This window comes from Tupaia chinensis, unplaced genomic scaffold (genome assembly GCF_000334495.1).
Source record: "Tupaia chinensis unplaced genomic scaffold, TupChi_1.0 Scaffold000119_2, whole genome shotgun sequence".
Lineage (NCBI taxonomy): Eukaryota > Metazoa > Chordata > Mammalia > Scandentia > Tupaiidae > Tupaia > Tupaia belangeri.
The window spans coordinates 1,416,135-1,423,734 of NW_006159586.1; the positions used below are offsets into that span (position 1 = coordinate 1,416,135).

The window sequence follows — 7,600 nt, forward strand, 5'->3', positions numbered from 1 at the left end:
TCTTTCCCTCTGTTTAAAATGATACTGTGAAGACGTCTTCATAATAAATGGTCTTGATGCAGCCTTGTTTCTTGACAACTGAGTCCCAAAATTGTGTCAAAGGGAATGAACTTTTTAAAGAGCATGATCCATATTTTTGTGAGGGTGTTTTCTAAAGAACTGAGCTGAGGTGTTGCACTCTGCTTGAAAAGGTGATTGAAGTAGGCCAAGCCTTCCCTTGGGGCTCTGTGCTGGAACTCAAACCCCAGGTTTGAGTCAGAGTTCTGCTGTATATTACCTGGGTGACGTTGGCGAAGTGATAGGAGCTCTGAGTGTCATGAGCTTTCCTCATTGGTAAAGTGGGGATTAAAAAGCCCCTACCCTCCAGAGCTGTCACGAGGGTGACATGAGCTAATTTACAAGCATGCTTAGAACAAAGTCTGGCACACAGGAGTGTTCTAGAATCGGCTGTTGTTACCTGCAGAATGAAAGCTCCAGGAGGGCAGGAAAATTCTTCGCTCTTCTTCCATGGCCATAGGACTCAATTAGAGAGAAATTCCTCAAGGACAGGACACAGCTGTCTCCTGACTTGGGAGGTCCCCAGCTTGCCTGCCTGTGAAACAGAAATGCAATCCATTTGTGCTAAAAGTGAAGCTCCCGTGCTGTGTCCCCCAGCAGTGTGGACACCCCACCACCCCCGTACAGAGCCCATAGCCCCACGTCTAGGAGGACACACCTAGACTTGGACAGAGATGGGAGAAGGCAGCAGCAGCAGCCACTGAGCCCTGCCTTCCCCTTCATCCTCCAGTCCATGTGCTGCCCCCATCCCAGCAATGGCTGGAAGTGGGAACAAGAGGGAGGCAGGGAGGACTCACGGGGTGTCTCCTCTGTGCCAGGCCCTTCACATTTGAGAGGACTTCAAAAGAGTTTATGGAAGGGACCAGCAGATGGTGTAATGACTATGTTGCTGGATTCTGCAGTACGAAACCCAGACCCAGTGGCTTAAAACTCACGCCAGGCGCGTGTGCGTATGTGCCCAAGATCCCAAGAGGAGAAGGGATTGCAGCATGGCCATCGCCCCTGGCACTTTTTGTCTCTGTCTCTCTGGTGAGCGCACATGCTCTATAGCAAAAACCTCTTCAAAAAAAGAAAAAAGTTTATGGGAAAATGGAGTTAAAGTATGAGTTTATTTTGTTCCAAAAATTTTTTGAAATCCTTCCAGTTTTTTTTTTTTTTTGAGAGGTTTTTGCTATAGGGCACGTGCACTCGCCAGACAGAGAGAGAGAGACATAGAGACAGAAAGTGAGAAATCACCCCCCCAGGGGGGATGGTCACGCCACAATCCCTTCTCCTCCATTCTCCTCTTGGGATCTTGGGCACGCACGCACACGTGCCCGGCGTGAGTTTTAAGCCACCAGTTCCGGGATATGAACCGTGGTCGACTATGTGGGAGTCCAGCGACATAGCCATTATGCTAACTGCTGGTTCCCGAAACCCGTCCATAGTTTTAATGTAACATGCATTCTCCATGAATTTTTTGATGAGACAACCCCTTTCCCCCGCCACCCTGGATGCTTTCTATTACTGAATTATTTCCGAGATCCTATGAGGATATAGTAACAGATGAGGAAACTGAGGCCCAGGGCAGCAGAATCAGCAAGCTTTTTATTTTAAATTTATTTTTTTATTATCATCATAATCTTCTTTATATTACATTGGATTACATATAACTTAACTCCCCACTTCATCATTCAATATCTTTTCAATGTTTTTCCCAATCATTATTATTATTCTAATTATTTTTTAAACAGTCAATCACTATTTCTCATTTTGCTTATAAAAAGACTTTACCCGTCATGAAATATTTCTCAGGCCAATCCAGTTGAGAATACTATACATGCCATCATCAACAGGTAATAAGCCAGAATCAGCAAGCTTTAAGACTCAGGAAGTACTATCCATTGACAGACAGGGCAGAAGAGGAGAGAGAAGCAAATGGCTTGCCCTGCCCCGTGGGAAACTGCAGGACACCCAGGGACCCAAGGGAGAGGTGAGGGCACCACTGGAGGAGAACTGCCCTAGAGGCATCGCAGAGATCCTGGCCACTCACCACCACCACCCACCCCTGCAACATGGGTAGCAAGAGGCTCCCCCGGGAAGCCTTAGCACTCAAAGCAGATGAAGATGCACATTCACACTGTGACCTGACGCACGCGCGTGTATATGTGTGCGCGTGTGTATACACAGACATCACCGAAACAAAGTGTCCTCATGCAATCCTTCACCTTCCCGAGCGTGAGGCATCCCAGCGTTTTCTCCTCCGTTTGCTCCTCTGTCGGCTCCTCCTCCTGACCACAGCCCACTAAATTGATTTCACAACCCTGTAGGTTCGACAGAGAAAACAGGTGCAGCGGGAGAGAATCAAGTGCTCTGTGACGCGTTGCGGATTGTCTGAGGCACAGAGCTCAGAGAGAGACCAGAAAGGGCTGGGCAACCCAGGAAGATTGCGAGAGAGGAAGCCCTGGAGCTGGACCCAGACAGGGCCGTCTTTGCTCAGGTTAGCAAATTGTTCCAGTCTACTGGATGCCAGGCTCTGCACTCGGCCCTGGGGTACCAACAGGAGGGGTAAGGGAGCAGGTATCCAAACTTGGGGCTTAGATAGAAGGTGTGGAGCTGGAAGTGAGGTGTCTATGGAGTCTCTGGGGGCACCAGCCTGGCGAGTGATAGGAGGGTGGTTAGGCCACTTTCAACTAGCCATCACCTACCACCTGCCATTTGTAGAGATCCATAGTTTGTTTGTTTATTTGTTTTATAGAGATTTTTGCTATAGTATACATGCACTCGCTGGAGAAACAGAGACAGAAAGTGAGAAATCACCTCCGGGAGGAGGGCCACGTCGCAATCCCTTCTGCTCTACTCTTCTCCTGCCATGGCATTTTAAACAGTTGTACGTGACACGGTTTCCTCTGCCACTGTGGCAAAATGGTGGGATCGTGAAGTTTTGCTGTTAATCTCTGCTGCGTAGGTAGGTGACATGTGGCAAAGGGACTCAACAGCTTGACCAAAGATGTACTGCTGATAGGGCATGGAGCTGGGCCTGGAGGTCAGTATCTTCTAGCTTGAAGCTCTACAGTTTCCAGACTTGAGCTCCAGACTGCCTGGATTTAAATCCTGTCTTCCCCATGATGTTATTTAAATTCCCTGGGCCTCAGTTTCCTCACTTGTAAAAGACAGTTGTAAGATTTTATGAAGAGACCAACAGGTGGTGTCGTAGTTAAGGATCTGGACTCCCCCATGGTCAATCGTGGTTTGAGTCCCAGACCTGCCTGGTGGCTTGAAACTCACACTGGGCCATGTGCATGTGTGCCCAAAGTCCCAAGAGGAGAATGGAGAAGGGATTACACTGTGGCCACCCCACTCCACAGGATGATTTCTTGCTTTCTCTCTCTCTGTCTCTCCAGCGAGCACATACACCCTCTAGAAAAATCTCTCTCAAAAAACATTAGATTTCATGAGATTTGTAAGCCACTTTAAGAAGTGCCTGGCATGTACATGGTGCCATTCCAATGCGAGAAATATTGAATAATAATTTGTTAAAGGCCACAAACAGACAGGTCATGGTTGGCTGGGGAAAGGACAAAGAGACGTTGAACACATAATTACACAAATAATTTAATTACAGTTGTGTGGAGTAATGAAGATGAAAACTACAGGAAATCACAAAATTGAATGATAAGTCGCAGCAGTTCAGATCTGGGGACCCCGTTCCCCAGTATGCCAGGTTTCTGTGTGCCCAGGATCTGGGACTGACTGAGAGTTAGGGGTGGAACACAGTGTCAAGGCCCCATTAGGGGTTCTCTCTCTCTCTTTCTTTCTCTCTCTCTCTCTCTCTCATTCATGGAACAAATATACTTTAAAAGAAATTTAAAACCAAGTGTAATCTCAGAGATCAGGAAAGACTCCCTGGAGGAAGTGACGTTTAACTTGCTTTTACTCACACGAGTGAGTCAGACCAGAGGAGAGCAAGAGCTTTCTAGGCAGGGGCCTGACACGTTCAGAACCCTGTTTCAGGAGCTTAGTAGCATTCGGGTACTGGTTTCCCTACTTTCTGCTAGAGCAGTCAAGTCAAAATCCCAGGAAATCTTGCCTGCCTCTCCCTGTGTCTCTAGTAACTAGCCAGGTGCTCACATGGGGTTTGGCGAATCCATCACTTTTAAGACCTGGATGGAGACTTCCCATAGCTCACGTGCATTACCTCAATAAAAGGCAACAGGGGCATGTGCTGACACGCAGGGTCAGTCCAGCAAGCGAGACTCCCTCTCGGCATTGCCATCGGGGTCGTCAAGTCTGATGTGAGTGTAACATTCACACTCACCTGCTTACCTGGGCAGGTGCCCATACCACCTGGTTTGCGCCAGGCAATCCTAGTTTACTTCCTTGGCCCCAGCATTATTAACATGGTGTTTCTTTCATTTTCAAATATGTTCCAGTTTGAAAGATAAGTTACGTACACATCTGAACTCTGGGGCACATAGGAATAACCCTGGCAACATGACGGGTGTTGCTGAAGGTGCCAGTTGGTAAGCTGATGTTCTATTAATGAGTTCCCAGTTCCCCGGGGGTTTTCCGTTTCTGAGTTGTTGCCAGAAAGTCCTTTCCCTTTCCAGCTATTCTGGCCACTTTAAGGGCTACCTCCTGTTATTTCCAGCATGGGACACTTCAGCCCAGCTACAGGCTACAGCCGTCAGTGCCCCTTGGGCAGCAGGGTGGACTGGGAAAAGGACAGAAGCTTGGGGGGGCGTAGGTACAAGCTCTGGTTCGGCCATACCTGGTTCACTGGCCCTGGGTGAAGTCCCTTCACATGCCAGACTTGGTGTTTCCCTTTGTTGAATGGGTATAGCATGCACCCCGCCTGGTTCCCGTCTGTTAGGAGAGTGACATGCTCTGGACAAAGGCAAAGAGGAGACCCTGGGCATCCCAGAATGAGAGCCCTGGCTGGGATGGCGAGATCCTGATGACGGATGGGTCACACACTGGTCAGGTTAATTATAACGTTTTAAAACACCAGGACCGCCCCCTAGGAGGCTGTTCTCTGAGCAGGAGCTGGCATCTTCCTACTACCTGGACAGTGAGTGACCGCCACACCCAGTATGATGGTGACCCGTCAGCAAAGCAGGAACTGCAAGCCCGGTGTAGAGTGGGGATGAGGACCCTGTGGGCCGAGGCCGCAGAATGTGACTCCGGCCACCACAGAAAGCCTCATGGAGGCAGAATTCCAATTGCCTCTGAATTTTTTCCTTTTTTTTTTCTTTTGGAAGCTGGAGATCCCCGCGCCAAGCCCTCGAAGCAGCCCCGACTTTCCATGCAATAAAGCAGCAGTGAGAAAGGCTCAGAGTAATTAAGTGGCTGACGCACAGAAGAAGCCGTTACAAAGAATTGACTAAATTGCCCATTCATTAGCAGCTCGGCATGGAAGGAGAATTACAAATAGACGGCGGAGCCCGCAGTAATTCAATCTAACCTTGTACTTACAGAAAACAATGAGATAATGAACAGAAAAATTACCAGGCACATATTTTATTTTGTTTTCTCCAACACAATCATAGTTCTCAGTCTAAGGGCCTCTGGGGAGCCGAGATGAGGCAAGATCGCGAACAAAAAAATGTAATTTATAAGGCGTCTGTGGACTGGAATTTATCATCGGATCCGCTCGCCGCTGCTCAATTGATATGTAGTTGATTTCAAACAACACCCCCCGGGCGCCCAGAGGGAACATTTTTTAGATTTTACGCTTGGATATATCTGTTTAACTCGCCATTTACCAAAACAACGGCTGATGACAGCACAAACCAGTCACTCTGGAGAAAACACGCACACACGCTCTCATACACACACGCACGCACACGCACACACACACACACACACACACAGAGGCAGCCAAGAGCAACAGCTATAATAACAACAGCTGACAAACCTGCTCAGGCCACCGAAGGCTCCTGTGATCGGGAAAGGGAGAAGGGAAGAAGAGAAAAATACAACCTACGCACTGAGCCTTTCTCTGTGGCTGCGCAGGACAAAGCGCTGGAGGTGGTTTTCCTAGCCTGCGCATTGGTTTTCGTGCCTGGCATCTTGCACCTTCCTTGGCTGAGCAGCTTAGAAAGGCTCAACACCATTCCCCACTCCAGCTCTCCTCTTCTAGGCTGGCAGCAATGCCAGCCTCTCTCTGATACCAGATCGGGCCTCACCCAGATCCATGAGACCCTTTTCCTCAGTAGGTGGGAAGCAGTGGGGGCTCCATAGAGTGTGGGAAGGGGATAAATGGGCTGGAGTTCAAAGCAGTGCTGGGCTAATGGACCTCCAGATGTGGGTATTGGCAAAAGGCAGTTTTAGAAAGGTGTGGATAAATTTCCTATCACCCCAAGGGCTCAGAGGGGGTGCGTAAGTCATTCCATAAGTTTGAGGATACCAATATACTAATCCTTGGTGCCCAAATTGGGAACAGAGGAAGGAACATTAAGATTTCTAGTATTAAAGAGAAATAATTCACTGGATTCTTGTTAAAAATAGCAATACAGGGAACAGCAGGTGGTGTAGTGGTTAAGGCACTGGACTCCCACATGGCCAACCACAATTCAAGTCCTGGATCCTGTGGCTTGAAAATCATACCGGATGTGTGTATGCGTGCGTGTTACCAAAATCCCAAGATGAGAACAGAGGAGAAGGGATTGTGGTGTGGCCGCCCCCTGGGTGGTGATTTCTCACTTTCCCTTTCTGGTGAGCACATGCTCCCTATGGAAAAAAAAAAAAGCAATACACATTTATTCAAGACTATTGCAACAGGGAGAGACTGAACTCAACTCCACGTACAACAGAGACCAATGGAGACTTGTAGCCAGGAGGCTGAGAGGGACAGAGTGAGGAGGGGATTAGAAATTACTAAGAGGGTTTGGTTAGGTGTCATGGATGGCTATGGAGGATGGAGGAAAACGAACTTGATGGAATATTAAGGGTGGGAGGATTGTCCATAAACTGGCTTAAGCAGGATTCTTCACTAAAATTGGCCAACTACTGGAGAAAAGGGTTCGAAGAAACCTGACTAAAGTTTGGTCCAGGAAAGCCACGTGAGTGAGGACTGTCTTCCCTACCAAGTGCCTGCACCTCAAAGTGCCTTCCACAGTGTTTAGTGACAGTGGAAAGACAGGACAGTTTCCACTCCAGAATGTGTGGCAGCAGGAACCCATACCAGACTACTCACCTTCAACAGATGCCTCGCAAGCACCAGCTGCCAGAAGACGCCCACAAGAAACCATGAGGACAGCCTTGCAGCTTTTCACCAGCAGAGCTCCAGGGGCTAGGAGTCATGACTGATGGGCCAGTAGGGGGCAGTCCAGCCCAATGGGAAGGATGCCGAAATGAAGTCCAGAAAAATCCTGAACATCCTGTTTCCACTTGACCACCAAGACACTGTGTTATTCTCAGTACATCATCACTCCTACTTTCTGGACCATAGTCTATGTGTCTGTGAAATACCCCTAATACTGCTGGAGCTTATGACCATTTCACAGAGATACTATGAGATATCTTGGAAGAATTCAAGCCATGAAAAGCCTACGTAAATATT

At 48.3% G+C, this 7,600-nt stretch overlaps 1 long non-coding RNA gene across 1 annotated transcript; it reads left to right on the forward strand.

Annotated features, from left to right (window-relative positions):
• The first annotated feature begins 2,455 nt into the window (after positions 1 to 2,455).
• Positions 2,456 to 5,397, forward strand: LOC102498847 (uncharacterized). Its single transcript, XR_333965.1, has 3 exons — positions 2,456 to 2,536; positions 4,470 to 4,559; positions 5,298 to 5,397. It is a non-coding gene; the product is annotated as an uncharacterized LOC102498847 (long non-coding RNA).
• The last annotated feature ends 2,203 nt before the right edge of the window (positions 5,398 to 7,600 follow it).